General features: G+C 40.4%; 1 protein-coding gene and 1 pseudogene across 3 annotated transcripts in view; one reads left to right on the top strand and one right to left on the bottom strand.

Annotated features, from left to right (window-relative positions):
* Positions 1 to 23,351, bottom strand: part of LOC105027450 (zinc finger protein OZF-like) — a 541,343-nt gene that overhangs the window by 238,761 nt on the left and 279,231 nt on the right. The window lies entirely within an intron of this gene.
* On the top strand, positions 1,886 to 22,386 carry LOC105027434 (annotated as a pseudogene).

The following is a 23,351-nucleotide window of genomic DNA, read 5'->3' as shown; positions in this document are numbered from 1 at the left end:
AACACATTCAGTAAACATGCACTCCAACTTTCACAGTCATTTAGCCTTTCTTATGTGTGTTTAATTACCAGCAGCCCTACGAGCTGGAGTATGAAGATGAATGAGGAATGCCATAGTAATCTATATTCCAGTAACACAATTTATTCCAATCAAGTAATAAAGTTACAATACCAAACATAGTTACATACCGACACGATTCAACGTCCTCCCAACTAGTCTAACAGTCTACTAAGTTTACTGTATTTAAGACACTATAGAACGAAGGTGTGTTATGAGCTTCCGTTAACAATAGGAACCTTGAACTAAGGCAAGTTTCCATATTCATCCCAACCAGACAAACCGATTTTAAACTCATCCATTACATTTATAACAGAATCACCACACAGAGACTAAAACAATAGAAACAAAGAAAACAACATTTACATGTATTCAATTAGCACCACCCAAAGCTATAGACGCTTGGTCTTGCAGGATTCTTCATCCAGTAAACATTTACCTGTAACAAACAACAATACATAGCATGTACAGCATTGAAACCTATTGGAGAGTTCATCCCTTTATGGGACACACAGTAAATGACCAAACATCAGTGCAGTTAATCCAACAAAGTTCTACTTCGTTGAATTGTCCATCCACACACCTGGTTCGTCTGATTAGATGGGCTACCTTGGCCCGAAGGCCATCAAAAAATACTGGCAGACAATTTGCATTCTTCTGCACGAAAGCTGCACATGGGACAGAAAGGTTGAAAATAAAAGTTTTGAGTGAGGAACAGAGGTGTTTAATTTGTAGTGGTCTCTTAATTTTAACCTTTCCGTTCCCCACACAGAACCTTACTTTTCAACTTTTTTGGAAAGGTAAGAAAAAGGTGCAGTGGTCTCTTTATTGTTTCTGGAGCTGTATTACTTATTTGCACATCCATTTCACTCTAACGCCATTCTAGCCCACTGGTTTGCTTTAACAGTAGAGATGTGCACATTTTCCCCATAATGGGATTATTTGGAGGATTTTAAACGAAGAGTCGTTCCGGAGCCAAATGAGTCGTCTCTTTACGCTGAACGGAGCCAAAATTGGAATGACGTCACTACACCAGCCTGGGATCACTGCTAGCAGAGTGCGACTTAAACAATGACAAAGAGGGGCACCTCTTTCTCTGTGCATGTTTCGACCACCCAGACCTATTGTTTTTACCCTTTTTATTCGAACCCTGACTGCTAAGAAGGACATGGAGACAGTTTAACACATTACTTCAGTGTCATAGCTATGGGATGAAAAGGGGGGGATTTATATTAGCTAGTTAGTTAGCAGTCTTTATTATTCCCAAAGGGCATTTTGTTGCACAGCCAGCAGTACGTTCAACTATAAACACAATTAACACTGTTACTGTAACTTGCCAAACACCACACAACAATTCACACACACAAAAACAACAACATACTGTAGAAATACTTTGTGTAATTCAGAAGGCCAATAGCATCAGGGATGAAGTAATTCTTAAATCTGTTGGTCCTACATCTTGGTAGGTTGTATCTGTGACCAGGTGGAAGCAACTTGAACTCACTGAACAAGGTGTGAGTAAGGTCAAGGTGTAAACAAGGTGTGAGTAAGGTCAGTATGGATTGACTGGGCCTTCTTTGTAACTCTGACTTTATACAGTTGGGAGGTCAATATAGATTTACGCCTGCAATTAGATTTAAGTTATAATGCTGTTGGATTTAGTATTTAATGATGTATTTCGTTTCGACAAAAACAATGGTGAAGATTCAGACGTTCCTCCTTGTGTCTGGTCCACACTCCAGTCCAGTTGGTGGCGGTAATGCACCGGAAACGGTGGTTGCGAACCACTATAAAATTAAAGAAGAAGAAGACAGAATTAATTGTGTTGGAGCGGGTTGTAACACGTTGTTGCTTAGATAAAGTTTGTTTACCGAACTTCGGTATAGTTTCATTTCGTGAAATGCCAGCAGAAATCCAAGTCGCTGAAATGGTAAGTTATTAAACAGCAATTATCTTCTTTGTGTTTTTTCCAGTTCGATATAAATACTCCGCAGTTTGAAAGGTTAAATGGCGGTGATCCTTATTGTTTATTCAAATACAAACATTATTAAATTTTATTCATGAAATGTAAATCAGTATACGGTTATCCAGATCATAAAACAAAGCTGTAACGTTTGTAGTTATTCTCCTACCTTGCAACGGGAGGAATTATAGAGCGTTAGTATTATAGTAGCATTAGTCCAGTTCCAAACAGAAAACCTAACAAAAAAGAAAACAACCAGGCAAGCTTAGTTCCGGCCCTGCAGGTAGAAGTGACTGGTGAGTAGAGGAGGGTCTTGAACAGTTTTGTATGGGCCAAGTCTAGATGACTACTGACCATTATAAATGTTTTTATTCATTATCAGGACTATAAAATACAAGATCAGTCGATTGAGTATTTGGCATAGCGAGGAAAATCTTGTTGTGACAAGAAACTTGAATGACCTGATTGCAGGATTGACGCTTTTGTTTATTAGCTTATTTAAGCAGTTCCTGTGACCACCAATGTAGAGTTTGTTTGATATTGGCCATTAAACGGATTTTCGAAACCCGAGATCAGGTCTTGTTTCAACGGATTCGGCCACATTATATCTCGGTGTATCAAACGACGTATACAGCGGTCTGCTTAGGGACCGTCAATAAATTAATGCCTCAGTTAATTCAATAGCTTTTTTTAACCATGTGGCTTAGAAACCTCAAACACTTTCAGATTGTTCAGAGAGCACATCATGTTGCACAGCCTTTGGGTTTTGCAAAATGTTAATTTTAGCACCCTTTTTTTATTTAGTCTATATTTAGTGATTTTGACACATTGTTCAGCTTTATACACAATTTGAATTATTTCGTCTATTGTCAAAAAGACAAACTGTGAGCCATTTTAGTCTACGAAATGCCCTTATATTTTAGTCCAGTCACAATTACCTGACTAACCTACAGTTGTAAAAGTAGCAAAAAGTTTGAATACCCCTTGGAGAATTGATAATATATGTACTATTTGTAAAGAAAACACAATTAAGCAGGCAAAACACTTAGTTTATTTCCTATGGGATTCACATTCAACTGTAGGTCATAACAAAATGGCACAATCATAAAACAAAACATGGCAACAAAGAAAAAAATGAACTGCCCCCTGTTCAAAAGTCTACATACCCTTTTTTTAATACTTTTTTAATACTATGTATTGCCCCATTTAGCATCAATGACAGGATACAGACTTTTGTAATAGTTGTCTATGAGACCCTGAATTCTTGCTGCCCATTCGTCTTGGCAAAACTGAGACTGTGATGGCCCCTCCAGAACCTACACCTTTTGCTGCTATAACCACTGGAGGGTCAACTTGGCCTTGTGCTTAGGGTCATTGTCATGCTGGAAAGCCCAAGGCGTCCCATGCGCAGCTTTCGTGCAGAAGAATGCAAATTGTCTCCCAGTATTTTCTGATAACATGCTCCATTCATCTTGCTATCAGTTTTCACAAGATTCCCTGTGCCTTTAGAGCTAACACACCTGCTAACACACCTGCTTAACATCAGTGAGCCACCACCATGCTTCACAGTGGGGATGGTATTATGTTCACTATAGGCCTTGTTCACCCCTCTCCAGACATGGCGCTTATGGTTGTGACCATAAAGCTTTATTTTTGTCTCATCTCCAAATTAGTGTGCCAGAAGCAGCAAGGAGTGTTGGTGTTGTCGGGCATATAGTAACCGGTCGTTTCTGTGGCATTTGGGGAGTAAAGGCTTCTTTCTGGCAAATCAACCATGCAGCTCATTTTTGTTCAAGTATGGTCTTATTGTGATCCTTGAAACAACCACACCATCTTTTTCCAGAGCAGCCTGTATTTCTCCTGAGGTTACCTGTGGGTTTATCTTTGTGTCCTGAACAATTATTCTGGCAGTTTTGGCTGAAATGTTTCTTCGTCTACCTGACCGTGTTGTGGTATCAAGAGATCCCTGAATTTTCCACTTCTTAATTAGTGATTGAACAGGGTGATTTCTGTTATCATTATGATTTAAAAAAAGGAGCCAATAAACCTTTCTTTGTTGCATGATCAGTCTTTTTCTAAATCAATGCCAAAATGTCCCAATTTCTGCCAGGATATGCAAACTTATGAGCACAACTGTATGTGTAGCCTAAACACATCACCATATCAAATAAGGCCAATGGAACAAATGTTTTGCTTATAATTTTGATTTTGCCTACAATTAGACCGATTTATTGAAGTGCCGCGTTGTGCACTGTATGGAAGGGACATTTCTGAAATGTAATTAGCCATTGGAAAATGCGCATAATGATCACACACAACTGAGGCACGCAATTGTTATTTTGGTTCAAATGTTTTTAAAACATGAAATAAAAAATCAAACATGCAGCGTGTTATCTCGCGCTCCTATTCTTTCCAATTGAAGTAATTCTAAATCTCACAAAATAAACAATTGAAATCACAGGCTGTTCCAGCTTGTGAATTTCATCACGGCAACTCGTAATGTGACTCAGTAGTGTGTCTGGCCCCCTGTGTGCCTGTATGCACTCCCCACAACGTCTGGTCATGCTCCTGATGAGCTGGCGGACGGTGTCCTGGGTGATCTCCCAGACATCAGGGCATCAGTGAAGTTCTGGACAGTTTGTGGCGCTATTCTGCGGCGTTGGATGCATCGATACATCCAAGAGGTTCTTATTTGGGTTCAGGTCTGGGGAACATGAGGGCCAGTCAATGGCATCAATGCCTTTGTCATCCAGGAACTGCCTACACTCTGGCCACAGGAGGGCAGGACTGTCCTGCACCAGTGTAAGGTCCGACGATGGGTCTGAGGATTTCATCCTGGTACCTAACAGCAGTCAGGGTGCTGTTGGCTAGCAAGGATATGCCTCCCCAGACCATCCCTGACCCAACACCAAACCGGTCATATTGGATGATGTTGCATGTAGCGTAACGTTCCCCAGACTGTTTCACGTCCGTCACATGAGCTCAGTGTGAACCTGCTCTCATCTGTGAAGAGAACGGGGCGACAATGGCGGACCTGCCAATTGTAGTGTTCTCTGGCGAATGCCAATCAAGTTGCTGGGCTGTGAGCACAGGTCCCACTAGAGGACATTGGGCCCCCATGCCACCTTCGGAGTCTATTTCTCACAGTTTGGTTTGAAACATGCACACCAGTAGCCCGCTGGAGGTAATGTTTTAGCGCTCTGGCCATGCTCCCCCTGTTCCTCCGTCGCCAGCCTGTCTGTCGGTCACTAGTGGACAAGGTTAGTCAGACATTCACTCTTATTGCCTCCCCCTGAGCGGTCCTTTCAAAAGACAACTCTTGTTGGTTCCAGTAAAAAGGCAGTTTGGTATGGAACATCAGTTGTCGCTCATCAAAAAAAGAATCAACCAAAATGGTGAAAAGTCTTTGCACAATAAACGTATATAGTACACCTTATCTGTGACCTGGTGTGTTGTTATGGAACTGTGATTGTTGTTGTTTTTCCTCCATTGTGTATTTTATTCCATCCAACATGTTCACCAGTCATTTATGGGTTTGGTCTTTATTTTATCAGATGGAGGAGAAACCCAGCATGCTGCTCTCGTTCCACACTGAGGTCAAACAAGAATCAGTAGATGCTGATTGTGACCGAGGAGCTCAGTGTTCAGTGGTGGATTCAGAGATGACATCAGTAAAGCTGGAAGACAAAAGTCAAATACTGGGACTGAGTGTACAAGTTAAAGATGAAGAGCAGGAGGAGAAGAATTTGGGGGTTTTAAATATTCAAGGTAAGAATTGGTTTTATCAAGTGGGTTGTTAGAATTTATACATTTGATCCGTGAACAAAATCATAAAACAGTCAAGTCAGGGCAGAACTTTTGAGAATGAACTGTGAGTTTTCAACATGTTCCCGGTTCAACAATCACTTAATATTGAATACAAAAAGCCTCATTGTGCATACAATCCTACAATGCATTGTAGGAAACACTCTGGAGATAAAATAAAATGAGTTTTGGAGGAGCACTGTGTACTACATTCTGCAACACTAGGCTATACACTGTGTGCACAATTATTAGGCAAGTGAGTATTCTGATTATATAATCAACAACACAAGCTGCATTTTTATCCCATGAAGAATTTATATTTACAATGTCGGGATATGAGGAGTTTAGAGGAAGGTTAATGGACAAATCTCACACTGTGGTGACCGACAAAGCCAGGGAGGCTGGATGGCAGCGCATTGCCAACAGAGTTAATAAGTAAGAGCAGTGTTCTTCTACGTCTGGCCCTAGAAGCCAGCAAAGATATGCGATTCCCTCAGATGAGAATCAATATTTTTATTAGAAAACATCATGTGGTTAAACTAAAGGAGTTACAGCCTCTCACAATCCGTGCCGCAATGTCGGTTATGTAGGTAACATCGAGTTAACCATGAAGATATTCTGTTCGGAGCAGTTTAGAGATGCAGCGCAAGTTGCCATGACAGCATACCTCTGGTAAAACGAATTCACATTTCGTAGTACGAATTCCTGAGAAACTGTTGATTTGGCCACTCCTAATGTTCCTGCTATCGCTGATGGATTAAGGAGGATGGCCTGTTTCCCTTGCACTGAGAGCTCCTTTGACCGCATGTTGTGGGTTCACAGCAACAACTTCCAAATGCGAATGCCACACCTGGAATCCACTACAGACCTTTTACCTGCTTAATGGAAGAAATGACAATGGAATCGACCACAACTGTCCATGAAACAGCTTTTGAGTCAAATATCCAATTACTTTTGGTCCATTGAAAAAGAGGGGCTACATATTAAAGAGCTGTAATTGCTAAACCCTTCCTCCAATTTGGATGTGAATACCCTCAGATTGAAGCTGAGAGACTGCACTTTAAGTGCATATTCATTATTTAACCTTAACTTGAATATCTTTTGGTAGACAGACAAAATCACAGAACTTGTCAGTGTCCAATTTTTCCGGACCTAACTGTATATTTGGGTGTATCACTGCACTAATAAACCTTTCTTATTTTATTCACACAGATGTGATTGCTGAAGTTGATACATTTACTACATCTGAAGAGAAACAAGAGGACTGCAAAGAAAAGAAGCCTTACCCCTGCCCCCACTGTGGAAAATGTTTCCTAAATGAATCAGATTTAAAAAGACACATTAACATATGTACAAGAGCAAAGTCTTGCTTCTGTTCTGACTGTGGTAAGAGTTTCTCTCATTTATGTAACATTAAAGGTCACCAGCGCAAACATACAGGAGAGAAGCCTTTCTCCTGTTCTGACTGTGGGAAGGGTTTCTCCATTTTAGGTAATCTCAAAGTTCACCAACGAATACACACTGGAGATAAACCGCATTCTTGTTCTGACTGTGGGAAATGCTTCATTACATCATCTGAACTTACTAGCCATAAGAGAGTGCACACAGGAGAGAAGCCTTACTCATGTTCCAATTGTGGAAAGAGTTTCTCTCAATTAGATAGGCTTAAAAGGCACCAGCGCAGACACACTGGAGATAAACCTTACTCTTGTTCTGACTGTGGGAAAGGGTTCGTTACATCATCTGAACTTACTAGTCATAAGAGAGTGCACACTGGAGAGAAACCTTATTGCTGTTCTTACTGTGGGAAGAGTTTTTCGCAGTTTGGTCATCTTACACAGCACCAGCACATACACACTGGAGAGAAACCTTATTACTGTTCTGATTGTGGGAAGAGTTTCTGTCAATTAAGTAAGCTTAAAAGGCACCAGCACATCCACACTGGGGATAAACCGCATTCTTGTTCTGACTGTGGGAAATGCTTCATTACATTATATGAACTTAATAGGCATAAGAGAGTGCACACAGGAGAGAAGCCTTACTTCTGTTCTGATTGTGGGAAGAGTTTCTCTCAAATAGGTAGGCTTAGAAGCCACCAGCACATACACACTGGAGAGAAACCTTACTCTTGTTCTGACTGTGGGAAAGGTTTCATTACATCATCTGAACTTATTAGGCATAAGAGAGTGCACACAGGAGAGAAGCCTTACTTCTGTTCTGATTGTGGGAAGAGTTTCTCTTGGTTATGTGGCCTTAAATCTCACCAGCGCATACACACTTGATATCAACCATACTCCTGTTTTAACTGTGGGAAATGTTTCATTACATTATATGAACTTTAATAGGCATGAGGGAGTGCACACAGGAGAGGCGCCTTACTTCTGTTCTGATTGTGGGAAGAGTTTCAGTCATCCACTTTCCCTCAAAATACCCTACTCAAAAAAAAGAAGGGAACAAATCACACATCTGAATTAAATTAGAGATCATAATCTTTACTGTACGTTGTATGGGCCCCAATGTCGTCCCTGTCAATTGGGGGGTTCTCTGGCAAACGCCAATCGAGCTGCATGGTGCTGGGCTGTGGACTCAGGTTGCACTGGAAGATGTTGGATCCTCATGCCACCCTCATGGAGTCTGTTTCTGACAGTTTGGTCAGAAACATGCACACCAGTATCACACTGGAGGTCATTTTGTAGAGCTCTGGCAGTACTCCTCCTGTTCCTCTTAGCACAATAGAGCAGATTCTGGTCCCTGTCCTGCTCTCCTTGTGTAACGACCAGTCTCCTGGTATCTCCTCCATGCTCTTGACTGTACTGGAAGACACAGAAAACCTTGCGACGACATGTATGGATGTGCCATCCTGGATGAGCTGGACTACCTGTGCAACCTGAATGTGCTGCAGGTACCTCCTCATGCTACCAGTAGTGACAAGGACACTAGCAAAACACAACTAGAGAAGAATCATTCAGGAAGGATAAGGAGAGAGCAATTGTCTGTGGCCACCACCTGCAAAACCATTCCCTTCTTGGGGGTTGTCTTGCTGTTGCCTCTCCAGTTCACTTATCACTTTCATTTGCACCAAACAGGAGACATTGATTCACAATCACCTATGCTTACTAACTGGACAGATTGATATCCCTGCAGTTTAATTGACTTGGTGTTATATTGTGATGTTTATGTGTTCCCTTAATTTCTTTGAGCTGTGTATATCTGTGTATACATTCTGGACAATAACCATACTTGTGAATATAGGAAGTGCTTTCCAACATGATCTCAACTGTCCATTCATCATAGAGTACTCACAACAGAACACTAAAGTAACTAACTTCCAGTCACTACCTGAGACATAATCCTAATATTGTACTTACAAATAGAATAAAGAATGCTCGTACTCGTAATAAAAAAAGTGTGGTTTATGAAACAATCCCTCAACTATGTTATTATGCTCATGGCTATTTGAGATATGACACCCAATTACCCATGTATGGTCAACAGCCTGAGGGAAGCGATGTATGGGTGTTGGTTTGGACATTGGTAGGGACATGTTTTTATAGATTTAATGTAAATATGTCCCTACTATTATAAAAACATTCTATTGCATCCTTATGTGTTTTGTGTTTTATAATGTAATTGAGGAAATGTGAGTGATTGCTAGATGTGTAACCAGATTTATGACCCAAAAAGGTTCATTTGTATCTTCAATATAAGGAAGCATTCTTAGGGAAAACAGTTTATACTGCAAATACAATGCCATTAACCATTTAATGTCCTCCCTAACAAAAAAGCATTTAAAAAAAATAAATAACCCCAATAGAACATTTTTGGAGGGAGCTGAAAGTCTGAATTGCCCAGCGACAGCCCCAAAACCTGAAGGATCTGGAGGTCTGTATGGAGGAGTGGGCCAAAACAATCAATGTTTTTTTATTTAAGAAAATTATAATATTTACAGACCCAATAGTTTTTTAAATATAGTCCTTTACCAAACGGTTGAGATGTTGCTTCACTGTAAAAGTCTCAAAATACTAAAAAAAAATATATATATATTTTGAAAAAAAAATTAAATGCTAACATTTTGGCAGAAATAAATCAGTCTTGTTCATCTGTGTGGTGGTGGTGCAGCAGCACAAATGTTTTTTGGACATAAGATCCACTTAATTTCTGGTGGTATGCTACAAAGCATTGCTGGTTTGCATTCAAACATAGGAAAACAAATGCATTTCTGACACTTCCATCTCGACACACCCTTTGGTCTGAGGTTGCACCGCCCCTGCTTGTCACAGTGAAGTGGCAAATGTCTGCAGTCATTATAACGCACATCTGGTTGTGTTTGTGAGGGTGTTGCGGTGTTGCGTTTCTTCTGAGATGACATCTGTGGAGGAGAGGAGGATGATGGTCGGCCAACGTTGGATGCTGGCTTGTTGACTTGCCCCAAACTGTTAGCAACTGCCAGGTGGAACCTTTTGAGAGGCCACAGTCACTCTTGTAGACCAGCCAGGAATTTCAGATGCCACGGTCACGGATGTATCCGAACAGGGGAAAGTACCATTGCCTTGACTTGGCTGGGGTCTTGTACATGTGCCCCCATATGCTGAATGTAGGCAGGAAGTGTCCCCAGTGACTTCTGCTTGCATGGGCTGATGATCATCATCATCTCTCAGATCAGTGTCTTGAGGATTTTCTGGTATAAGGGCCAGAAAAGTGCGTGGCCTTGCAGCATAAAATGTTTTAGGGTCCATCTATTATTTGTAAACAGGAAAAATCACAGTTACAAACCATGTACTATTATAATGCTAGTGATATGTTAGTATCCCAACACGTCTATATAGTCTACATTATTTACAGTACTTTGAAAACACCTCAGAAGTTGTGAAAAATCATACTGATACATTAAATATATGATATTAAAACAGTAAATGTTTGAAAGATTTTTTTCATAAAAATTGTAAATGTATTATCTTAGTATCACTATCAGTAACTGACAAAAAATGTAATCGTTAGATCGAGCATGTTTTTAAGCATTTAAAAATATTTATAAAATGTTCTGCATATATATGATGGAATAACATTAAATGTATCGCGTTAACAACAATGAAGGACCAGAAGTTATTAATTTCGTAGCAAATAGTACATTTTTATTACATTATCTTAGCTTCACTACCTTTATCATAAAGTGACAAACAAACCGTTTGGTAGAGCATGTTTTTAGAAAATGATTCAACCCTTATTAGAATTTATTTTTTGTATTCTGATACATAATTATGTTAAGTAACACCTCTGTAACTATAATATGTCAAATAAATATGCTTACCTTATCAATTTCCATCAAACAGAGCCCTCATGTCTGGAGTCCCTTTTTTGATGCTAACTTCATGTAAGGAGGCAAACTGAAAAGGCATACTATTGAAAAACACAGTGACATCTAGCGGATTTGTTTTGCATAACATACCTAAACCGAGTTAAGTTTAACAAGGTTTTCAATAAGATATCGTGACTCTACCAAATGGTTGAGCAGAACAATTAAGGGTTAAGTATAAAATGAAATTGTGTTGCACTGACAACAACTTTTTAAAAAATATTACAAATGAATGTCGCCAAACAAAAAATTCATTGATCCATCTCTTTTTAGGTAAAGTGTGTGACGACTGCTATAATCATTTGTACATTTTCTAGAATCATTATAAACTGTGTGTAGCCTTAGCCGGCTGAACAGCTATGACAAGCTAATCATCTTTCTGCTACCTAAACGTAGTTGTAAAATAAGTAAAGTCCTTACATTAATTTTTCGTTTGCTGCCATTCTTTCTGCTACTATACCAAAACAGATTGAAGAACGCAAGTAGCTAAGATTGAGCTGATGTATTGATATTGTCACACCGATTTATTAACATAATAAATTGATAATATCAAAACATTATCACAGACACCAAATTAGAACTAGCAACAAGTAGCTATTGTTAAGAAATCAATGTGTTTTTAACAGTACTATTCAGTACTATAGTTACAACCGAACTGGCACCAATCAGAAGGAGCAACAGGGATGCTAAATGTTAACCCTTTGTAGGGGGGGACATTTTAATTATACCTTTATTTTTACAGGCAAGTCATTAAGAACACGTTCTTATTTACAATGGCGGCCTGACAAGTGGAATAACCACTTAGAGGAAAAAGAGAAGTAGAGTTAAAATGACAACAAACATTATAGATACTTACAAGTTAGCAATTACATAAATACAATTGCAAACTCAACACAGTAGACAACAGACCACTTTAACCAGGTATGTGTATATAGAATTGATAAATAGCTCTACATAGAACTATTTGCTCCAAAAAAATAAAAATTAAAAAAAAACTCCTTTCCTTCCTTCTTTTCCCCCTTTCTCTTCTTTCCCCTTTCCTTTCTCCTTCCCCCCTTTTTTTCCCTCTTTTCCCTTCCTTCATCTTTCTTTTTCCTTTCCCCTTCCCTTTTTCCTTCCTATCCTTTCCTAAAACAATAAAATAATACATTTTGATTATTGTTGTTGGATATAATTAAATTGTGCCTGAACATTGGTGAGGGCACGTCAACACCGCCCCCCCAAATTAAGCCTTTGGTTACATGAAATGAAACCCAATTCAAAATATATCCGGACTAAATTGTATGACTGAGCCAAATAATGATGGCATTCATTCAACATGTTACATTAGCAACTACAGTACGACAGTCTAGAAAATATATTTTATTATTGGCTTCCATAACTGTATTTCTTCCTTCAGCATTGTTTCCCACAGGCCTGAGGAGTGACTTTGACCATGTTGGGTTATTGGGACAGTATATGGGTAATTAGAAACATTTTAACATGCAAATAGCCATGGCTGTACATGAGCACTGAGACTGAGAACAAGTGGTATTTATCCTTGGTGATCTACTGGGGTGGCTAAAGTGGTCGTAAAAAGAGATTTTAATCTGCGTATTCACATACTTAATTCAATTCACAAGTAGAGATTTAGGATTGTTTCTATGCAGATTGGATTAATGAAGCATCAGAAATCAGGAAGCCACATTATGAAGAAGTATTCGGGAATGGGGTACTTGAATTTAGACAACGCAGTCATTTAATTTATTTTTTATTCTTATTTTTATTGATTTCATTGATATAAATGTGGTGTAAAGGCTGGAAGTCTTGTAACTACTCATTAAGGCTACTATTGACTCCCACCCTACTGCTGTAAACCCTACTTTGTATTATGCTCATTTGGATGCTCCATCACAATGTAAAGCACATACAGGGATTGAAGTGATGCACTTACATGTGTGAAGTATGCTGCCTAAAATGGATTTGATTGACATTTGGATTCAGGCCACAAACTCTGCTACTCTCAGAAACCTGGTTAAACAGGTCGGTTAATGTGGACATTTCCATAGAAGAATCCAGGGATTTTTGTTTGGGTTCAGTGTGGAAGGAGAGCAGCAGGCTGGATTTGTCCTCCATCTGCTAAAATAAAGACCAAACTAGACCCATACATGACTGATGAACATGTTGGATGGGATAGAATACATAAATAATGGAGGAAATATCATAAACACAATAACAATATTATAACAACAGACCTGGGTCAAATTTGTTTTTGTTTTGTTTTGTTTGGATATCTTTGTATTCCACTTGCATTTTTCCAGTAGGGTGAGATCACCCTAAAATACTTCTAATTAGGACAGGTAATATACATCTAACCTATTTGAACTTCCATTTCAGTCTAACACAATTCTAGCCCGCTGGTTTGCTTTTACAGTAGATATTTGCACATTTTCCTTTTTTGGGCCGTTCGGGAGCCAAATGAGCCGTCACTTTACGGTGAACGGAGCCAAAAGAGCTGGCTCACCCAAACAGATTGGAGTGATGTCACTACACAGGCTCAATGAACAAGGGTTGACTAGGGTCAGAATGGATTGACTGGGCCTTATATGTAACTCTGACTTCATACAGTTGGGCGAGGTCATTTAGCCTGCAATTAGATTTAAGGAATAATGCTGTTGGATGTAGTATTTAATTATGATTCTTATGTGTGGACGATGTAACTTGAGTGATCCTCGTGGTACCCTAGGCGCTCTAGCCTCTTATAGTAGACCATTTGTTAGGAATCTCGGTTTTATCTTTGATAGCTCCTTCAAGCTCGATAAGCAAATTAGTCTAGTAGTGAAATCTAGCTTCTTTCAGCTAAGACTTTTGGCAAAGGTTAAGGTCTATCTTCCTCCGAGAGATTTTGAGAAAGTTGTCCATGCATTTGTTACATCTCGGCTGGATTACTGTAATTCCTTGTACCTGGGGGTAGATCAGAAAACCCTAAATCGGCTCCAGTTAATACAAAATGCCGCTGCTCGACTTTTAAACGGTATAAGAAAACGGGAGCACATAACACCAATTTTGGCCTCCCACCACTGGCTTCCTGTTTGTTTCAGGATTGATTTTAATGCTTGTCTTGAAGGTTTTAAATTGATTGGCCCCTTTATATCTGTCTGAACTTCTACATCGTCATTCTCCAGCCCGAGCACTGAGCTCAGCTAACCAGTTACTTCTAGTTGTCCCAAAAGCCAGGCTAAAAAGTAGAGGGGATCGAGCTTTCGCGGTGTGTGGTCCCATCCTCTGGAATAGCCTACCACTGCATATTCAAAATGCCCAGACTATACACACTTTTAAGTCCTTGCTAAAGACACACCTTTTTACTATGGCTTTTAATCTTAGCTGAGTTGGCATTAAATGTCTGTGTTGCTATTTTGTCTGTCTTGTTATGTGTATCTATATAATTCTTTACCTGTACATTTCATATATTTTGTATACTTTTATATTTTGTCCTGTACAGCACTTTGGTCAAGGACAGTTGTTTTACATTTGTGCTTCATAAATAAAGTTGACATTTACATGTATTATGTTTCTATAGGGATACAAAAATAATGAGGAGATACAGACGTTCCTCCTTGTCTGTTTCACACTCCAGTCCAGTCGGTGCCGCTAATGCACCGGAAATGTTAGTTGCCAACCGCCATGTACAAATTAAAGAAGAAGCAGAGTTCATCGTGTTGTAGCTAGTTAGAAGCATTAGTCTATGGTTAGAAGTAGGCTAGTATTTGGTAGCCGAAGTTCGGGTGTAGTGTCATTTTTTGAAACACAAGTAGAAATCAAGGTAGCTGAAATGGTAAGTAATTAAACAGCTAGGTTCTTCTTTGTGTCTTTTTCAGTTCGATATATATACTCCCCAGTCTGAAAGGTTAAATGGCGTTGATCCTTACTGTTTATTCAAATAAAAACATTACATTTTCTTCATGAAACAGAAATCGGTTATCCAGATCATAAAACAAAGCTGTAACGTTTGTAGTTATTCTCCTACTTTGCAACGGGAGGCACTATAGAGCGTTGGCTTAGACCAGTTCTAAACGGAAAACCTAATAAAAAGGAATAACCAGGCAAGCTTAGTTCCGGCCCTGCAGGTAGAAATTGATTGCGGTGAGCCGTGGAGGGGTCTTGAACAGTTGTGTATAGGTGACTACTAAAGCCAGGACTTCACAACACAAGAGCTGAAGATTAATATTACGAGTGTATGTTAGGTTGAGGGAACTCAAGGTGTCAGAAGAAAATTACCAATGCCTTGATTGCAGAGTTAATGCATATATTTATCAGCTTTAGATCTGCAGTTATCAAAGCATGACCATGTTTGGGTCGACAGACTCTGGACAAAGAGAGTGATCACTTTTTATACGAGAGACACGATGTCTGTATTCACATGATGAGCACCCCGAAGTAGGGATGGGAACCGAGGCTTTCTGAACCATTGAGTCTTGTTTCGAAAAACTCTCCATTGTTCGAAGCTTAGGGGACATCGAAAAGGGTTAGGCTGCGCGGGGCATTGTCATATACACACGATGAGCATCCCGAGGTAATCAGGGTTCAGTCATGTGGTTGCTCTGACAGCCTGGCAGGGGCAAAACATTGTTAAAACATGGCGGGAAACACTGAATTATATGTACCTACTGCACAAGCCGGTCAAATGTTCTTACTTTTACAGACCATGAGGGTTTAGATCATTTCACAATACATGAAAAACAATGGTATGCAAACAAACTACAAGTCTTAGGCACTAGACCCGCTGGGTTATATATATCGTTAAAAACACCTACATCCCTGCTGGAGCTGAACTTTGTGTGTGTGTACAAATACTTTGTGGAGAATCCATGCCCTTACACTGCTACAAAAATGAAAACGTACAAAAGCTCAGACAGCCATTTCTACAGCTATTTCTTTCATTGATTCACAATAAAGCCAAATACTCCACCAATCATGAGGACACCTTTATCGATCCAAAAATCAGAAAGTTATGGGAAAATCTGTTTCCATCAAATACCTTTCCTCCTACAACCAAGGTCAATAGTTCCCTGGGCAGCCAGTGGCACCAGAATGGTTTTGTCCCCACCCCCCCGTCTGTCTGTCTGGCCATGCTCCCCCTGTTCCCCACCCCCCCGTCTGTCTGTCTGGCCATGCTCCCCCTGTTCCCCACCCCCCCGTCTGTCTGTCTGGCCATGCTCCCCCTGTTCCCCACCCCCCCGTCTGTCTGTCTGGCCATGCTCCCCCTGTTCCCCACCCCCCCGTCTGTCTGTCTGGCCATGCTCCACCTGTTCCTCAGTCGCCAGCCTGTCTGTCTGTCTGGCCATGCTCCCCCTGTTCCTCAGTCGCCAGCCTGTCTGTCGGTCACTAGTGGACAAGGTTAGTCAGACATTCACTCTTATTGCCTCCCCCTGAGCGGTCCTTTCAAAAGACAACTCTTGTTGGTTCCAGTAAAAAGGCAGTTTGGTATGGAACATCAGTTGTCGCTCATCAAAAAAAGAATCAACCAAAATGGTGAAAAGTCTTTGCACAATAAACGTATATAGTACACCTTATCTGTGACCTGGTGTGTTGTTATGGAACTGTGATTGTTGTTGTTTTTCCTCCATTGTGTATTTTATTCCATCCAACATGTTCACCAGTCATTTATGGGTTTGGTCTTTATTTTATCAGATGGAGGACAAACCCAACCTGCTGCTCTCCTTCCACACTGAGATCAAACAAGAACCACTAGATGCTGATGGTGACAGTAAAGCTCAGTGTTCATTGGTGGATTCAGAGATGACATCAGTAAAGCTGGAAGACAAAAGTAAAATACTGGGACTGAATATTAAAATTAAAGATGAAGATGAGGAGGAGGAGAAGCATTTGGAGGATTTAATTCGTCATGGTAAGAACTGTTTTTTTTTTTGTAGGGTTGTTAAATTTTACATTTCTGATCTGTGAACAAAATAATAAACCCATAAAGTCAGGGCAGAACTCTTTATTGGCATAAACTGCTGGTTTTCAACATGTTCCAGGTTCAACAGTTCAGCCAATGCAAATCACTTAATATTGAATAAATAAATCCTCATGGTGGAAATATAGTTTTTATGCTGCAGTGAATGTATTGTAGGAAATCCTCCTGGGCATGCCATTTGTTGCTGAATTAGTATTTGGTAGAATTGCTTTGAAATTGTTTACTTGAGTAAAACAATTCGGGTAGCCTTCCACAAGCTTCCCACAATAGGATAGTAGGAGAAATCGAGTGACATTTTCAAATGATGTAGTGAGGGAAAAGATTATTTGATGCCCTGCTGATTTTGTATGTTTGCCCACGGACAAATAAATTATCAGTCTATCATTTTATTGGTAGGTTTATTTGAACAGTGAGAGACTGAATAACAACCAAAAAATCCAGAAAAATGCATGTCAAGAATTTAATACATTGATTTGAATTTTAATGAGTCAAATAAGCATTCAACCCCTCTGCAAAACCTGACTTAGTACTTGGTGGCAAAACCCTTGTTGGCAATCACAGAGGTCAGACGTTTCTTGTAGTTGGCCACCAGGTTTGCACACATCTCAGGGGGGATTTTGTCCCACTCCTCTTTGCAAAGTGAAATAAGTAACCATGGAAAAAGGCAAAATAGCGTAATTCTTCACCCCTCAGAGTAAGATGGCACAAATGGAAACTACGTTAGCAAGGTGACCACAAAGCCTAAATATTTCACTGACAAACCTTTTTAATAAAATGTTAAATATAAAGTTATAATATCTCATTCATTTCAATAACCCACTGCAACTGCTTTATACAATTCAAGTAAGTTTTTAGTTTTGGAAAAAGTGTTGTAAACTAGTGAGCCACTGACTGAAGCTAGGATAGAGGTGCTGGAGGAGGAGCAAGATGAGCGACAGCAGGCAGGAGTTGGAAGACAGAGTGAACCAAAAGAGAGACCGAGTGGCCCAGGGAGTAGTGAGACAGTGACTGAACCTACAGAGAGACAGCGGTGAGGTTTTGATTTGGGGATTATAGGAGTAAAATCCTAACCCATGAGCATATGCCGTATACCTTCTTAATGAGGTAGTTATAGAGCCTTTAATAGGTAGGGTCTTTAAAGGTGTTCATTTAATATTTTCACATTACAACGTTTTACTAGTTTTCCTGCTAGTAACCTCTTTACCCCCATCTTTCAGCCAACCTTTAGGAAAACACAGGGCAATTGGTTTTGATCCTGAATTATTTAAATGTAAATAAATTCATAGGACATGGATATCTGTAAAATAAAACATGATGTCATTTTGTTGATGGTCTATTCTCAGAACATTTTGTTGCCATAATAATTATATAATTTCTATGTCTATAATGCTGAATGTGTATGCAATGTTTGCAGGGCCATTGTTCTTTTTTTTTGAATTTCAGGAAATTATCTTTAAAATAACATGCATGGAGAGTTTGTAGAATTTCAAGAAATTGTTTTAAAGTATTAAGATAAAATCACATAACAAATCTACCAGTCCCCTTGGCAGGTGAGCCAAATGTTAATTTCGGGTACTGCTTGTATGTAAGCCTCGAGTATTACATGATTTGTCTTTTCAGAGGTGTTCCATGTATCTGTGAAATATATGCTCCTTATACTGTGGCATTTGTATTGAGAGGTTGAAGGGGCTTTGTGCATGGTCTGTAGGCATCTGGGTCAGTGTATCTGATGTACACTTTGGTCTGGAAATATTTGGACACTGACACGATTTTAATAATCTTGTCTCTTTACGCCACCACAATGGATTTGAAACGAAACAACCGAGATGCAAATGAAGTGCAGACTTTCAGCTTTAATTCAAGGGGTTGAACAAAAATATTGTATGAAACGTATAGGAATTTCAACCATTTTCATACACCACCCTCTTATTTCAGGGCCTCAAATGTAAATTGGATGAATTAACAATCATAAACAAAATGTTAATTTTTAATATTTCATTGAGAATCTTTTGCAGGGAATGACTGCTTGAAGTCTGGAATGCATGGACATCACCAAACGCTGGGTTTCTTCCTTTGTGATTCTTTGCCAGGCCTTTACTGCAGCGGTCTTCAGTTGTTTGTTGTCTTCAGCAAATGAAATGCATGCTCAATTGGGTTGAGATCAGGTGATTGACTCGGTCATTGCAGAATATTCCACTTCCTTGCCTTAAACTCCTGTGTTGCTTTCGCTGTGTGTTTTGGGTCATGGTCCGTCTAATGTGAAGCGCCGAATCTGAACAGACGACATATCCTTATATATATCCCCAGTGTCATTGGAAGTCATGCATGCCCGTGCCAGTACACTGCCTTCCCCGTGTTTTACAGATGATATGATATGCTTCGGATCATGAGCCGTTCCAAGCCTTCTCCATACTTTTTCCCATCCATCCATCCATCCATCTTCTTCCGCTTATCCGGGGCCGGGTCGCGGGGGCAGCAGTCTAAGCAGGGATGCCCAGACTTCCCTCTCCCCAGACACTTGCTCTAGCTCTTCCGGGGGGACACCGAGGCGTTCCCAGGCCAGCCGGGAGACATAGTCCCTCCAGCGAGTCCTAGGTCTTCCCCGGGGTCTCTTCCCGGTGGGACGGGACCGGAACACCTTCCCAGGAAGGCGTTCCGGAGGCATCCGAAACAGATGCCCAAGCCACCTCAGGTGACCCCTCTCGATGTGGAGGAGCAGCGGCTCTACTCTGAGCTCCTCCCGGGTGACCGAGCTTCTCACCCTATCTCTAAGGGATCGCCCAGCCACCCTGCGGAGAAAGCTCATTTCGGCCGCCTGTGTCCGGGATCTTGTCTTTTCAGTCATGACCCAAACCTCATGACCATAGGTGAGAGTAGGAACGTAGATTGACTGGTAAATCACCACGACAGACCATACTTTTTTCCTTCCCATCATTCAGGTTGATCGTAGGTTCATCTGTCCAAAGAATGCTGTTCCAGAACTGGGCTGGCTTTTTGAGATGTTTTTTGGCCTTCCTAAGTCTATTCTGGCCTTTCTATTCTTGAGGCTTATGAATGGTTTGCACCTTGTGGTAAACCTTATGTATTTGCTCTCGTGAAGTCTTCTCTTTATGGTAGACTTGGATAATGACCTGAGAGTGTTTTTCACTTGACTGGATGTTGTGAAGGGGTTTACCATGGAAATGGTCCTACGATCGTGTGTTGCAGAGCTCACCGGTGTGTTCTTTTTTGTTTCTCAGAATGTACCAAAACAGTTGATTTAGGGGTTTTTCTTTACCGTGGACAGGATCCTACGATCATCCACCAGTGTGGTCTCCCGTGGACGTCCAGGCCCATTTGTGTTGCCGAGCTCACCAGTGCGTTCTTTTCTCAGAATGTACCAAACTGTTGATTTGGCCACTCCTAATGTTCCTGCTATCACTGATGGATTAAGGAGGAGGGCCTGTTCCACTCGCATTGAGTGCTTCTCTGACCGCATGTTGTGGGTTCACAGCAACAGCTTCCAAAGGTGAATGCCACACCTGGAATCCACTATGCTTTCGAGTTATCTTTCCAATAACTTTTGGTCGCTTGAAAAAGAGGGGGCTTCATATTGAAGAGCTGTAATTCCTAAATCCTTACTCCAATTTGGATGTGAATACACTCATTTACATGAAATTAAAGCTGAGAGACTGCACCTTAAGCCCATATTCATTATTTAACTGTAACTTGAATATCTTTTGGTAAACAGCTAAAATAACAACTTGTTTCAGTGTCCAATTATTTCCGGACCAAACCATATGTGTAGTTAAGTCTGGTGATAACTAACTTTTCTGATGTCTGTCACACAGATGGGATTCCAGAAGTGGAGGCATTTTATACATTTGGAGAGAAACAACACAAAGAGTACAAAGATAAGAAGTCTCACCACTGTCCCCATTGTGAAAAATGTTTCCTATCTAGATCACGATTGAAAAGTCATTTTGTCATGCATACCGGAGAGAAGCCTTACTCCTGTTCTGAATGTGGGAAGAGTTTCTCTCATTCAAGTAGCCTAAAACATCACCAGCGCATACATACTGGAGAGAAACCTTTTTCTTGTTCTGACTGTGGGAAGAGTTTCACTCAATCAGGTAGCCTAAAACATCACCAGCGCATACATACTGGAGAGAAACCTTTTTCCTGTTCCGAATGTGGGGAGAGTTTCTCTCAGAGTAATCACCTTGCATCTCACCAGCGCATACATACAGGAGAGAAGCCTTACTCCTGTACCGACTGTGGAAAGAGTTTCTCTCTATTATGGAACCTTAAAGCTCACCAGCGCATACATACTGGAGAGAAGCCTTACTCCTGTTCTGACTGTGGTAAGAATTTCTCTCAGATACGTCTACTTACAACTCACCATCGCATACATACTGGAGAGAGGCCCTATTCCTGTTCTGACTGTGGGAAGAGTTTCTCTCAGATTAGTCACCTTACATCTCACCAGTGCATACATACCGGAGAGAAGCCTTACTCCTGTTCTGACTGTGGGAAGAGTTTCTCCCGATTACGGAACTTGAAAGCTCACCAGCACATACATTCTAGAGAGACGCCTTATTCCTGTTCTGACTGTGGGAAGAATTTCTCTCGAATAGGTACCTTTAAAGCTCACCAGCGCACACATACTGGAGAGAAGGCTTTCTCCTGTTCTGACTGTGGGAAGAGTTTCATTACCTCATCTGCGGTTAGTGTTCATCAGAGTGCACATAGGTGAGAAACCTTACTCCTGTTCTGACTGTGATAAGAGTTTCAATCATCTAAGGTCCCTCAAAAAACATCAGCGGAAACATGTTGGAGAAAAATAATACAATTAATCAGCGAACACACAAAGAATACTTAATCTTACTCTTTCTGTGGGAAGATGATTCTATTAAATGTCTCAAGCTGAAGAGAAACCCTATTTCTGTTTTGAATGTTGTGTTAAACTCATGGTTTTGGTGTGTACGATACCCCCCAATTTTTACAAAAGCCTTATTTTGGGGTTTGTCATTTGACATGGTATACTTTTAATGGTTTTCATCATGTCCTGTCTATTAAATGTATTGAGACACAGTGGCGAATCGTGACTATTGGAGCTATGCCCAGGTGTTGGCATGATACCAAAATCAACATTTTTATACTGATCCAGATTTTAGTATGAAAAACTTCAATGCCAAAAGAATACCCATGTTAAAAAACAGAAGCATTAAGCAATGTGAACCATGTTGTATAATAAAAAGTTTACAAAAACAATCTGTCCAGCAGTCTTCGTAAAATACAAAATATTTTTGTAAATATATATCCAGAACACAAATCATAAAATACTAAATGATTATTAAAAAAACACCAATTTAGTAAGTGTAAGCAGGTAACTATTAAACAGTTTATGCAGGCCTATTTCTAGTAAACATCCTAAGCTTTTTTATTTAATTTTTATTATATTTTATTCAGTTATTCATCTTTCTTAGCTAAAGCAATATTACAATTAGCTAACTGTATAACATTGACAATTTTATTTCTAATAAATAAACATTATGACCACTGACAGGTGAATTGAGTAACACTGATAATCTCGTTATAATGGCACCTCCTGTCAGTGGGTGGGATATATTAGGCAGCAAGTGAACATTCTGTCTGCAAAGTTGATGTATTAGAAACAGGAAAAATGGGCAAGCGTAAGAATCTGAGCAAATTTGACATGGGCCAAATTGTGATGGCTAGATGACTGGGTCAGAGCATCTCCAAATCTGTAGCCCTTGTGGGGTGTTCCCGGTCTGAAGTGGTCAGCACCTACCAAAAGTGGTCCAAGGAAGGAAAAGTGATGAACCGGTGACAAGGTCATGGGCGGCCGAGGCTCATTGTTTCACATGGGGAGCAAAAGCTGGCCTGTGTGATCCGATCCAACAGACGAGCTACTGTAGCTCAAATGCTGAAAAACTGAATGCTGGTACTGAAAGAAAGGAGTCAGAACACACAGGGCATTGCAGTTTGTTGCATATTGGGCTGCGTAGCTGCAGACCAGTCAGGGTGTCCATGCTGACAACTGTCCACTGCCAGTGGACACAACTGTCCAGATGCTCAAGCACCTACAATGGGCACATGAGCATCACAACTGGACCACGGAGCAATGGAAGAAGGTGGCGTGGTCTGATGAATCACGTTTCCTTTTACATCACGTGGATGGCCGGGTGTGTGTGCATCGCTTACCTGGAGAACAC

The sequence above is a fragment of the Esox lucius genome, chromosome 20 (assembly GCF_011004845.1).
Source record: "Esox lucius isolate fEsoLuc1 chromosome 20, fEsoLuc1.pri, whole genome shotgun sequence".
NCBI lineage: Eukaryota > Metazoa > Chordata > Actinopteri > Esociformes > Esocidae > Esox > Esox lucius.
The sequence above is the reverse complement of the archived record's forward strand: the minus strand, read 5'-3'. Positions and strand labels throughout refer to the sequence as shown.